Source organism: Microcaecilia unicolor, chromosome 2 (genome assembly GCF_901765095.1).
Source record: "Microcaecilia unicolor chromosome 2, aMicUni1.1, whole genome shotgun sequence".
In the NCBI taxonomy this organism is placed as follows: domain Eukaryota; kingdom Metazoa; phylum Chordata; class Amphibia; order Gymnophiona; family Siphonopidae; genus Microcaecilia; species Microcaecilia unicolor.
The window spans coordinates 418,344,077-418,356,567 of NC_044032.1; positions in this window are offsets into that span (position 1 = coordinate 418,344,077).

Genomic DNA, 12,491 nt, shown 5'->3' on the forward strand with positions numbered 1-12,491 from the left:
GGAGTTTTTTTTATGCCAATGATGGATAAGGACAGGTAAGAACTGAAAAATTCATATGTACCTGTATATATCTGAGGCTTTTTCCTCCAAGAACAATTTTGGTATTACCATTAAGTGGACATAAGCAGTGGACGGATTGCATAAGAAAGTCTGTTAAAATACTGAGCACTGGTATAGTGAGTTGATTGTGATTATATTTATTTCACTCCTCTTTGGAGATATTATAGATATCAGAGATACACATTTTCCAAAGCTGACATATTACAATTAATAAATTCAGAAAAAAATATCTCTTTCTACTTTCAGATGGACAATACAGCAAAAGGTTGCACCACTGATTTTGGTCCCCTACTTTGTCCATCCAGTGCCTGACCAGGGTTGCATCTGTTTAGCTTCCTGCTTTTGCCATGTGACATACACCTTCACCACTTGGGTGGCCCCACGTAGGGAGGGCATAACTTGCCATTTATCTAATTGGAGATACACACCTCTACCAGGCATTTGCCTCCAGAGAGGGGGGAGAGAGAGAAAGAGACTGACCCCATTCATATATTATATATTATCCAATTGGGTTGGGGTCTTTCTCTCCATTGGGCTGTTGAGATAGTTTCATGCCCTCCAATCACTTTCAGATGGACAATACAGCAAAAGGTTACACCACTAATTTTGGTCTCCTACTTTGCCCATCCAGTTCCTGACCAGGGTTGCACCTGCTTAGCTTCCTGCTTTTGCCATGTGACATACACCTTCACCATGTGGGTGGTGCCATGTAGGATGGGCATAACATGCCATTTATCTAATCTGAGATAGATACCTCCACCAGGCATTTGCCTCCAGGGAGGGGGGAGAGAGAGAAAGAGACTGATCCCATTCATATATTATATATTATCCAATTGGGTTGAGGTCTTTCTCTCTATTGGGCTGTTGAGATAGTTTCTTTTTATGCCTTCCAATCACTTTCACATGGACAATACAGCAAAAGGTTACACCACTGATTTTGGTCTCCTACTTTGCCCATCCAGTTCCTGACCAGGGTTGCACCTGCTTAGCTTCCTGCTTTTACCATGTGACATACACCTTCACCATGTGGGTGGCACCACATAGGGAGGGCATAACTTGCCATTTATCTAATCTGAGATAGGTACCTCCACCAGGCATTTGCCTCCAGGGAGGGGGGAGAGAGAGAGAAAGAGACTGACCCCATTCATATATTATATATTATCCAATTGGGTTGGGGTCTTTCTCTCTATTGGGCTGTTGAGATAGTTTCATGCCCTCCAATCACTTTCAGATGGACAATACAGCAAAAGGTTACACCACTGATTTTGGTCTCCTACTTTGCCCATCCAGTTCCTGACCAGGGTTGCACCTGCTTAGCTTCCTGCTTTTGCCATGTGACATACACCTTCACCACTTGGGTGGCCCCACATAGGGAGAGCATAACTTGCCATTTATCTAATCTGGTATACACACCTCCACCAGGCATTTGCCTCCATAAAGGGGGGAGAGAGAGAAAGAGACTGACCCCATTCATATATTATATACTAGCCGTTCAGCCCGTAAAAATGGGCTAATATAGGAGGGGGGGTTAAAAGTCCCTCCCCCCCCTGGAGCCGTCGCCACCCACCTTCCACCCGGTCGGGCCCTTGCTCCGCTATTGAAACAGCGAGGGCACGCAGCACACAGCTCTACTGCTGAGCTGCTGTGGCCTTCCTTCTTCTCTGCCTGTGTCCCGCCCTCGTGTGACGTAACGTCGTCGAGGGCGGGACACAGGCAGAGAAGAAGAAGGAAGGCCGACGGCAGCTCAGCAGAGCTGTGTGCTGCGTGCCCTTGCTGTTTCAATAGCGGAGCGAGGGCCCGACCGGGTGGAAGGTGGGTGGGGGGAGCGTTAGCGACGGCGGTGTCCCTTGCAAATGTGCAGTAGAGACGCTCCCTGTTCCGCCCTTGTCATCACGTATTGACGCGGGGCCGGGGCAGAGAGGGTCTCTACTGTGCATTTGCAAGTGAGTATGACACTCGCCATTTATATATATTGATTATCCAATTGGGTTGGGGTCTTTCTCTCTATTGGGCTGTTGAGATAGTTTCTTTTCATGCCCTCCAATCACTTTCACATGGACAATACAGCAAAAGGTTACACCACTGATTTTGGTTCCCTGCTTTGCCCATCCAGTTCCTGACCAGAGTTGCACCTGCTTAGCTTCCTGCTTTTGCCATGTGACATACACCTTCACCACTTGGGTGGCCCCACATAGGGAGGGCATAACTTGCCATTTATCTAATCTGGTATACACACCTCCACCAGGCATTTGCCTCCAGAGAGGGAGGAGAGAGAGAAAGAGACTGACCCCATTCATATATTATCCATTTGGGTTGGGGTCTTTCTCTCTATTGGGCTGTTGAGATAGTTTCATGCCCTCCAATCACTTTCAGATGGACAATACAGCAAAAGGTTACACCACTGATTTTGGTCTTCTACTTTGCCCATCCAGTTCCTGACCAGGGTTGCACCTGCTTAGGTTCCTGCTTTTGCCATGTGACATACACCTTCACCACTTGGGTGGCCCTACATAGGTTGGGCATAACTTGCCATTTATCTAATCTGGGATACACACCACCACCAGGCATTTGCCTCCAGAGAGGGGGGGAGAGATAAAGAGACTGACCCCATTCATATATTATATATTATCCATTTGGATTGGGGTCTTTCTCTCTATTGGGCTGTTGAGATAGTTTCTTTTCATGCCCTCCAATCACTTTCACATGGACAATACAGCAAAAGGTTACACCACTGATTTTGGTTCCCTGCTTTGCCCATCCAGTTCCTGACCAGAGTTGCACCTGCTTAGCTTCCTGCTTTTGCCATGTGACATACACCTTCACCACTTGGGTGGCCCCACATAGGGGGGGCATAACTTGCCATTTATCTAATCTGGTATACACACCTCCACCAGGCATTTGCCTCCAGAGAGGGAGGAGAGAGAGAAAGAGACTGACCCCATTCATATATTATATATTACCCATTTGGGTTGGGGTCTTTCTCTCTATTGGGCTGTTGAGATAGTTTCATGCCCTCCAATCACTTTCAGATGGACAATACAGCAAAAGGTTACACCACTGATTTTGGTCTTCTACTTTGCTCATCCAGTTCCTGACCAGGGTTGCACCTGCTTAGGTTCCTGCTTTTGCCATGTGACATACACCTTCACCACTTGGGTGGCCCCACATAGTGAGGGCATAACTTGCCATTTATCTAATCTGGGATACACACCTCCACCAGGCATTTGCCTCCAGAAAGGGGGGAGAGAGAGAAAGAGACTGACCCCATTCATATATTATATATTATCCAATTGGGTTGGGGGTCTTTCTCTCCATTGGGCTGTTGAGATAGTTTCATGCCCTCCAATCACCTTCAGATGGACAATACAGCAAAAGGTTACACTGCTGATTTTGGTTTCCTACTTTGCCCATCCAGTTCCTGACCAGGGTTGCATCTGCTTAGCTTCCTGCTTTTGCCATGTGACATACACCTTCACCACTTGGGTGGCCCCACATAGGGAGAGCATAACTTGCCATTTATCTAATCTGGTATACACACCTCCACCAGGCATTTGCCTCCAGAAAGGGGGGAGAGAGAGAAAGAGACTGACCCCATTCATATATTATATATTATCCAATTGGGTTGGGGTCTTTCTCTCTATTGGGCTGTTGAGATAGTTTCTTTTCATGCCCTCCAATCACTTTCAGATGGACAATACAGCAAAAGGTTACACCACTGATTTTGGTCTCCTACTTTACCCATCCAGTTCCTGACCAGGGTTGCACCTGCTTAGCTTCCTGCTTTTGCCATGTGACACACCTTTACCACTTGGGTGGCCCCGCATAGGTTGGGCATAACTTGCCATTTATCTAATCTGAGATAGATACCTCCACCAGGCATTTGCCTCCAGAGAGGGAGGAGAGAGAGAAAGAGACTGACCCCATTCATATATTATATATTATCCATTTGGGTTGGGGTCTTTCTCTCTATTGGGCTGTTGAGATAGTTTCTTTTCATGCCCTCCAATCACTTTCACATGGACAATACAGCAAAAGGTTACACCACTGATTTTGGTCTTCTACTTTGCCAATCCAGTTCCTGACCAGGGTTGCACCTGCTTAGCTTCCTGCTTTTGCCATGTGACATACACCTTCACCACTTGGGTGGCCCCACATAGGGAGGGCATAACTTGCCATTTATCTAATCTGGTATACACACCTCCACCAGGCATTTGCCTCCAGAGAGGGAGGAGAGAGAGAAAGAGACTGACCCCATTCATATATTATATATTATCCATTTGGGTTGGGGTCTTTCTCTCTATTGGGCTGTTGAGATAGTTTCATGCCCTCCAATCACTTTCAGATGGACAATACAGCAAAAGGTTACACTGCTGATTTTGGTTTCCTACTTTGCCCATCCAGTTCCTGACCAGGGTTGCACCTGCTTAGCTTCCTGCTTTTGCCATGTGACATACACCTTCACCACTTGGGTGGCCCCACATAGGGAGAGCATAACTTGCCATTTATCTAATCTGGTATACACACCTCCACCAGGCATTTGCCTCCAGAGAGGGGGGGAGAGATAAAGAGACTGACCCCATTCACATATTATATATTATCCATTTGGATTGGGGTCTTTCTCTCTATTGGGCTGTTGAGATAGTTTCATGCCCTCCAATCACTTTCAGATGGACAATACAGCAAAAGGTTACACCACTGATTTTGGTCTCCTACTTTGCCCATCCAGTTCCTGGCCAGGGTTGCACCTGCTTAGCTTCCTGCTTTTGCCATGTGACATGCACCTTCACCATGTGGGTGGCCTCATGTAGGTTGGGCATAACTTGCCAATTATCTAATCTGAGATAGATACCTCCACCAGGCATTTGCCTCCAGAGAGGGGGGAGAGAGATAAAGAGACTGACCCCATTCATGTATTATATATTATCCAATTGCGTTGGGGTCTTTCTCTCCATTGGGCTGTTGAGATAGTTTCTTTTCATGCCCTCCAATCACTTTCAGATGGACAATACAGCAAAAGGTTACACCACTGATTTTGGTCTTCTACTTTGCCCATCCAGTTCCTGACCAGGGTTGCACCTGCTTAGGTTCCTGCTTTTGCCATGTGACATACACCTTCACCACTTGGGTGGCCCTACATAGGTTGGGCATAACTTGCCATTTATCTAATCTGGGATACACATCACCACCAGGCATTTGCCTCCAGAGAGGGGGGGAGAGATAAAGAGACTGACCCCATTCATATATTATATAATATCCAATTGGGTTGGGGTCTTTCTCTCCATTGGGCTGTTGAGATAGTTTCTTTTCATGCCCTCCAATCACTTTCAGATGGACAATACAGCAAAAGGTTACACCACTGATTTTGGTCTTCTACTTTGCCCATCCAGTTCCTGACCAGGGTTGCAACTGCTTAGCTTCCTGCTTTTGCCATGTGACATACACCTTCACCACTTGGGTGGCCCCACATAGGGAGGGCATAACTTGCCATTTATCTAATCTGGTATACACACCTCCACCAGGCATTTGCCTCCAGAGAGGGGGGAGAGAGATAAAGAGACTGACCCCATTCATATATTATATATTATCCAATTGGGTTGGGGTCTTTCTCTCCATTGGGCTGTTGAGATAGTTTCATGCCCTCCAATCACTTTCAGATGGACAATACAGCAAAAGGTTACACCACTGATTTTGGTCTCCTACTTTGCCCATCCAGTTCCTGACCAGAGTTGCACCTGCTTAGCTTCCTGCTTTTGCCATGTGACATACACCTTCACCACTTGGGTGGCCCCACATAGGGAGGGCATAACTTGCCATTTATCTAATCTGGTATACACACCTCCACCAGGCATTTGCCTCCAGAGAGGGAGGAGAGAGAGAAAGAGACTGACCCCATTCATATATTATATATTATCCATTTGGGTTGGGGTCTTTCTCTCTATTGGGCTGTTGAGATAGTTTCATGCCCTCCAATCACTTTCAGATGGACAATACAGCAAAAGGTTACACCACTGATTTTGGTCTCCTACTTTGCCCATCCAGTTCCTGACCAGAGTTGCACCTGCTTAGCTTCCTGCTTTTGCCATGTGACATACACCTTCACCACTTGGGTGGCCCCACATAGGGAGGGCATAACTTGCCATTTATCTAATCTGGTATACACACCTCCACCAGGCATTTGCCTCCAGAGAGGGAGGAGAGAGAGAAAGAGACTGACCCCATTCATATATTATATATTATCCATTTGGGTTGGGGTCTTTCTCTCTATTGGGCTGTTGAGATAGTTTCTTTTCATGCCCTCCAATCACTTTCAGATGGACAATACAGCAAAAGGTTACACCACTGATTTTGGTCTTCTACTTTGCCCATCCAGTTCCTGACCAGGGTTGCACCTGCTTAGCTTCCTGCTTTTGCCATGTGACATACACCTTCACCACTTGGGTGGCCCTCATAGGTTGGGCATAACTTGCCATTTATCTAATCTGGGATACACATCACCACCAGGCATTTGCCTCCAGAGAGGGGGGAGAGAGATAAAGAGACTGACCCCATTCATATATTATATATTATCCAATTGGGTTGGGGTCTTTCTCTCTATTGGGCTGTTGAGATAGTTTCTTTTCATGCCCTCCAATCACTTTCACATGGACAATACAGCAAAAGGTTACACCACTGATTTTGGTCTCCTACTTCGCCCATCCAGTTCCTGACCAGGGTTGCACCTGCTTAGCTTCCTGCTTTTGCCATGTGACATACACCTTCACCATGTGGGTGGCCCCACATAGGTTGGGCATAACTTGCCATTTATCTAATCTGAGATAGATACCTCCACCAGGCATTTGCCTCCAGAGAGGGGGGAGAGAGATAAAGAGACTGACCTCATTCATATATTATATATTATCCAATTGGGTTGGGGTCTTTCTCTCTATTGGGCTGTTGAGATAGTTTCTTTTCATGCCCTCCAATCACTTTCACATGGACAATACAGCAAAAGGTTACACCACTGATTTTGGTCTTCTACTTTGCCCATCCAGTTCCTGACCAGGGTTGCACCTGCTTAGGCTTCCTGCTTTTGCCATGTGACATACACCTTCACCACTTGGGTGGCCCTCACATAGGTGGGCATAACTTGCCATTTATCTAATCTGAGATAGATACCTCCACCAGGCATTTGCCTCCAGAGAGGGGAGGAGAGAGAGAAAGAGACTGACCCCATTCATATATTATATATTATCCATTTGGGTTGGGGTCTTTCTCTCTATTGGGCTGTTGAGATAGTTTCTTTTCATGCCCTCCAATCACTTTCACATGGACAATACAGCAAAAGGTTACACCACTGATTTTGGTACCCTACTTTGCCAATCCAGTTCCTGACCAGGGTTGCACCTGCTTAGCTTCCTGCTTTTGCCATGTGACATACACCTTCACCACTTGGGTGGCCCCACATAGTGAGGGCATAACTTGCCATTTATCTAATCTGAGATAGATACCTCCACCAGGCATTTGCCTCCAGAGAGGGGGGAGAGAGATAAAGAGACTGACCCCATTCATATATTATATATTATCCAATTGGGTTGGGGGTCTTTCTCTCCATTGGGCTGTTGAGATAGTTTCATGCCCTCCAATCACTTTCAGATGGACAATACAGCAAAAGGTTATACCACTGATTTTGGTTCCCTGCTTTGCCCATCCAGTTCCTGACCAGAGTTGCACCTGCTTAGCTTCCTGCTTTTGCCATGTGACATACACCTTCACCACTTGGGTGGCCCCACATAGGGGGGCATAACTTGCCATTTATCTAATCTGGTATACACACCTCCACCAGGCATTTGCCTCCAGAGAGGGAGGAGAGAGAGAAAGAGACTGACCCCATTCATATCTAATATAATAAAACTCACCCTCAACGTTCTGAAGCCACGTTCTGTGAAGCCGGAAACTTGAAGCCCGAAGCCTCAGTTCTGTGAAGCCGGAAACTTGAAGCCGGAAGCCTGAAGCCTTGAAGCCTGAAGCCTTGAAGCCATCTGACGTCACTCCCAGGCTGAGGCTGAAGGGTTCAGCCTGCCGTCTCTGCCCCGCCCTCGCGAGAAAACAAACAAATCCGGAAGCGAAACGTCAGGGAAGGAGGCGGCGCTCCCGACGTCTAGCCTTCCCTTCGCTGTGTTCCGCCTTCAAAACAAGGCGGAACACAGCGAAGGGAAAGCTAGACGTCGGGAGCGCCGCCTCCTTCCCTGACGCTTCGCTGCACGAACCGCCACGGAGGTAAAGTTAAAAAGAATAAAAAAAAAAAACAGGATGCATGGATGCGAAGGGGGGGGGGCATGGATGCGAAGGGGGGGGGCATGGATGCGAAGGGGGGGGGAGAAGAGGGCGGGCCAGGCTGGGACATGGGAGAGAGCGTAGCATGGATGCGAAGGGGGGGGGGAACATGGAAGGGCGAGAGGGGACTTGCTGGAAAAGGATGAATGGAGGCGGCAGGGGACAGAGGAGCATGGATGGGCATGGATTGGGAGGGCAGGACTCAGGGAGAGAGGGAAATTGCTGGATAGGGAAAAATGGAGGGACCAGGTGACAGAGGAGCATGGATGGGCATGGATTGCAAGGGCAGGACTCAGGGAGAGGGGAATTGCTGGATAGGGATGAATGGAGGGGACAGATGGGCATGGATGGATATGGATTGCAGAGCAGGCCTCAGGCAGAGAGGGGAAATGCTGGATAGGGAAAAATGGAGGGGCCAGGTGACAGATGAGCATGGATGGGCATGGATTGGAAGGGCAGGACTCAGGGAGAGGGGAATTGCTGGATAGGGATGAATGGAGGGGACAGATGGGCATGGATGGATATGGATTGCAGAGCAGGCCTCAGGCAGAGAGGGGAAATGCTGGATAGGGAAAATGGAGGGACCAGGTGACAGAGGAGCATGGATGGGCATGGATTGGAAGGGCAGGACTCAGGGAGAGGGGAATTGCTGGATAGGGATGAATGGAGGGGACAGATGGGCATGGATGGATATGGATTGCAGAGCAGGCCTCAGGCAGAGAGGGGAAATGCTGGATAGGGAAAAATGGAGGGGCCAGGTGACAGATGAGCATGGATGGGCATGGATTGGAAGGGCAGGACTCAGGGAGAGGGGAATTGCTGGATAGGGATGAATGGAGGGGACAGATGGGCATGGATGGATATGGATTGCAGAGCAGGCCTCAGGCAGAGAGGGGAAATGCAGGATAGGGATGAATGGAGGGGGCAGGTGACAGACAAACATGGATGGCCATGGATTGGGAGGGCAGGGCTCAGGGACAGAGGGGAATTGCTGGAAAAGGAATGAATGGAGGGGGCAGGGGACAGATGGCCATGGATTGGGAGGGCACGGCTCACACTCTCTCTCTCATATACAATGTCTTTCTGACTCTCACTCTCACACACTCTGTCTCACACTGTATCACATTCACTCTCTATGTGCCACACAGTCACTCACACACTCGCTTGGTCTCATACACTCACTCAAACAGAGAATCTGTGTCTCACACACACTCTCTCTCTCGCCCACACACACACACTCTCACTCACACTGTGTCTCACATACACACTTGCACACACTCTCATTCTCACACACACACTCTCTCACAAACACACTCACACCCAGACTCACGCTCTCTCTCACACAATCACACTTTCACTCTGACTCACAAACAGACACTCACATACACTCTCCCAAACATACACACTCCGAGGAAAACCTTGCTAGCGCCCGTTTCATTTGTGTCAGAAACGGGCCTTTTTTACTAGTATTATATATTACCCATTTGGGTTGGGGTCTTTCTCTCTATTGGGCTGTTGAAATAGTTTCATGCCCTCCAATCACTTTCAGATGGACAATACAGCAAAAGGTTACACCACTGATTTTGGTCTTCTACTTTGCCCATCCAGTTCCTGACCAGGGTTGCACCTGCTTAGCTTCCTGCTTTTGCCATGTGACATACACCTTCACCACTTGGGTGGCCTCACATAGTGAGGGCATAACTTGCCATTTATCTAATCTGGGATACACACCTCCACCAGGCATTTGCCTCCAGAAAGGGGGGGAGAGAGAGAAAGAGACTGACCCCATTCATATATTATATATTATCCAATTGGGTTGGGGTCTTTCTCTCCATTGGGCTGTTGAGATAGTTTCATGCCCTCCAATCACTTTCAGATGGACAATACAGCAAAAGGTTACACCACTGATTTTGGTCTCCTACTTTGCCCATCCAGTTCCTGACCAGAGTTGCACCTGCTTAGCTTCCTGCTTTTGCCATGTGACATGCACCTTCACCATGTGGGTGGCCCCACATAGGGAGGGCATAACTTGCCATTTATCTAATCTGAGATAGATACCTCCACCAGGCATTTGCCTCCAGAGAGGGGGGAGAGAGAGAAAGAGACTGACCCCATTCATATATTATATATTATCCAATTGGGTTGGGGTCTTTCTCTCTATTGGGCTGTTGAGATAGTTTCTTTTCATGCCCTCCAATCACTTTTGTTGTCTGAGCCTTGGTTTTGTGCCAGTGTCTCTTTTCTGCTTTTCTCTGTTTTTTCTTAACTCTCTTTCCAGAGTCTCCTCTCATTTTGAAATCTTCTCTCTGTGTCCACCAACTAAATTTTCTCTGTGTCCCTATCCATCCTGTTCAGCATCTCCCCTCCTTGCCCTGTCCCTGTCCTTCCTTCCATTTTCAGTATCTGCCATCTCACTGTCTCTAACCTTTCTCTCTTTGACATCTCTTTGTGTACCTATTTTACTGTGTCCAGCATATTCTCTGTGTCCCTATCCCTCCCATTGTGTCAAGCATCACTCCTCTTTATCCCTATGCTTCCTCCATGCCACTATCTCTTCTCTTTGTCCCTGTCCTTCCCCATGTCCATCTTTTCCTCTCTCTCTCTCTTCCCTTCCTTATATACCCACCCCAGCCCTATTTTCTTTTATCTCTCTCTCCCTCCGATTGGTCAGTGTCTCTTCTTCCTCTCTTTTGGTCTAGTCTCTATCTCTTTCTCTCTCTCTTTTCCCTCCTCTCCCCCAGTCCAGTATTTATCCTCCTCTCTTCCCCATTCTGTTTGATCTCTCTCTCTCTCTCTCTCTCTCTCTCTCTCTCTCTCTCTCTTTTACCTCTGCTTCTCCCAAGTCCACCATCCTTCCTTCCAGGCCTGACATCTCTCCCCCCCCCCCCCTCCTCTCTTACCCATCCCCTTTGCTCCTGTTCTCTCTCTCTCTCTCTCTCTCTCTCTCTCTCTCTCTCTCTCTCTCTCTCATTCTCTCTCTGCTCTTACTCCAGGTCCAGCTACTCCCCCCTCCTCTTTCCTCCAGGTCTCTCTCTTTTTCCCTTCTGCTTCCCCCCTATATCTAGCATATCTTCCCATCTAAGCTAAGATGGTGACTGAGCTAGTCGCATCCACATGAGCTCCGAGCCCCAAGCCCGATGGGAGAATTGCCAGTTGGGGAGCAAGGTGGCCCACGTGTGATCCGGGCACCCGGGGGAACGGAGCCAGGACGAGAGCGGCGGGAGACGTCTGGCACCAGACCGACCAATGAGGCCCAGCAAGAGGGGCGATCAGCATGGCCGATGCTGCCCCCAGAGACGAGAGAGGCAACCTGACCCTCTCCCAAGGAACGATTGCCTGGATCCGTTGAGAGCCGTGCAGCGTGGGACGACCAGTTTCCTCGCCTTCCCAACCAAGGCGCTGGAGGGTGACCGCATCCCTCATCCAAGGGCCAAGGGATGATCAGGTCTCCCACACGGTGCCCCATGCAGCCGAATGACCCAGGCCCTATGTCTGAACTCGCTGCCTCACTGCTGCCCACAGAATCTAAGGGATAGTCTGGTGCTGTGTCGAAGGGGAGCCGTTCCGGAGGTGGCCGCCGAGACATCCAGGAGCTCGGCTGACAGCGTCCACGACTCGGTTGTATGCAACGGTGGGGAGGAGTGGCAAGATGGGAACAGCACGGCAACAGGCCCGGAGCACCCACGAGTCAGATGATTGCAGCAGCGGTGTGGAGCGGAGAGTTGGGAGCACCCTAATACCTCGTGAGCACAATCATCTAAGCTACTTTTCTTTCCTTCTTTCCTGTACCTAGATCAAAAGAGAAAGATGGTTCGTGGGAACTTGCTCCTTTGTTTTGTGAAATGCAGTGGTATAAAATTTCTTAATGTTCCCAGGTTTCAACCTTCTTTGTGGAATACAGTATAAGAGCATAATACTCGCGAGCAGGATCATCTAAGCTACTTTCCTTTCCTTCTTTCTGTGGAATACAGTACAAGAGCTTTGTGAGCAGGATCATCTAAATTACTTTTCCTCCTTTCTGTGGAATGCAGTATAAGAGATTTCTGGAGAAATCCCTTATTTAACAGACAGTTCAGGCTGCATTGAATGCCCTCTCTAATGGAACTTCTCTGCCTCCA